Source organism: Miniopterus natalensis, chromosome 1 (genome assembly GCF_054644295.1).
Source record: "Miniopterus natalensis isolate mMinNat1 chromosome 1, mMinNat1.hap1, whole genome shotgun sequence".
In the NCBI taxonomy this organism is placed as follows: Eukaryota; Metazoa; Chordata; class Mammalia; order Chiroptera; family Miniopteridae; genus Miniopterus; species Miniopterus natalensis.
In genome coordinates this window covers 123,019,646-123,020,949 of record NC_142081.1, presented here as the reverse complement: position 1 = coordinate 123,020,949, position 1,304 = coordinate 123,019,646, and the positions used below count along the sequence as shown (strand labels likewise).

The 1,304-nt window shown below is 49.8% G+C and overlaps 1 pseudogene; it reads right to left on the bottom strand.

Moving 5' to 3' along the window:
- Window positions 1-824: 824 nt before the first annotated feature.
- LOC107546316 (transcription factor BTF3 pseudogene) lies at window positions 825-1,304 on the bottom strand (annotated as a pseudogene).

The following is a 1,304-nucleotide window of genomic DNA, read 5'->3' as shown; positions in this document are numbered from 1 at the left end:
ATAGCAGGTACTATTATTATTGCCATTTTATAGATAAGGGTATCAAGGCACTGAGAGGTTAAGCAATTGGCTCACGTGGCACTGTGAACATGTGGCCGAGCTTGGATTGGCCTACGTGGCACTGTGAGCATGTGGCCGAGCTTGGATTGGCTCACGTGGCACTGTGAGCATGTGGCCGAGCTCGGATTACGGACCCAGGCAGCCTGGCTGCAGAGCCCTTCCTCTTAGCCCCACTCTGTGCCGCTTCACACAGGCGGGCTGAAGCCCAGAGCAGCCTGGTCTTCCCGGCCTCCAGAACACATCCTTTGTGAAGGCATCTTGTCCCAGGTCCCAAGGATGTGGTTTGGCCAAATGTCCATAGGCTCCGTGAAGAAAGGGGAGCCAGAGAAATCATTGCTATCTGTTGCTTCCAGCTCTAAAACTCTCTAAGATGGGGGAGGTGGGCAAAGGGTCACCTTTATACCTCCTGGGAAGGGTTCAATGTGCAAAGAGCACCCACCCTGAGATGAGCCAGATTGGCCTGAAAACTCCTATTACCTTCCTTGAGAGAGGGCCTCTTATGAACAAAGAGTGGCTTAAATGAATGTGTGTTTTTTAACCTTTGCTTCTAACTTTATTCCCAGGCTTTTTCAGCTTAATTAGCTGCCAAGAACGACCTGTGTATAACAAAAAACGAAGAGAGCTGCAGTGTCCAAGTGGCTTGGGGCTTAAAAATATTAAGAGGTCTAGATTTTATCAGGCCCATAAACAAAATGTGAAAAAGCAGTCATAATGTAAAATAACAGCTCCCAGTAACTTCCTCAAGCTTATCTTCAGAAGTTGACTCAATCAGTTTGTTTCCTTCTCGAAGCCTCATGAAAATTCTCCACGCCCTCTGGGACATCATCATCACCCTCTCCAGGAGCAGGTGGTGCTGTTCCATCCCCGGACAGCTTGGGCAGAGCCTCAGCCAGCCTCTGAAGCAGCCAGGCTGCCTGCCCCACGCTGGCCTGGGGTGCTGGGTAGCACCCGTCGCTGCTTTGTCTGAGCGCCGCCTGTGACTGTGAAAGTGTCCCCTGCCGGAGATGCCTGCACTTCAGGGTTGTAAAAGTGGGTCACTGCCCCTTGGCTTGTGAACATAGTTACCTCTTCAATACCAAAGGTATTGTTTACCCCTAACTTCTTTAAGGAGAGCTGAATTTTCTATCATCTGCTGTAACTGTTCCGTGAGCCACCTTCTTTCTACGAGCATGGGTTTTCCCACCAGCGCACACTTGTGCCTACAGTTTGGTGAGTTTCTCTTGGCTCTTGATAGTTTCTTTCAT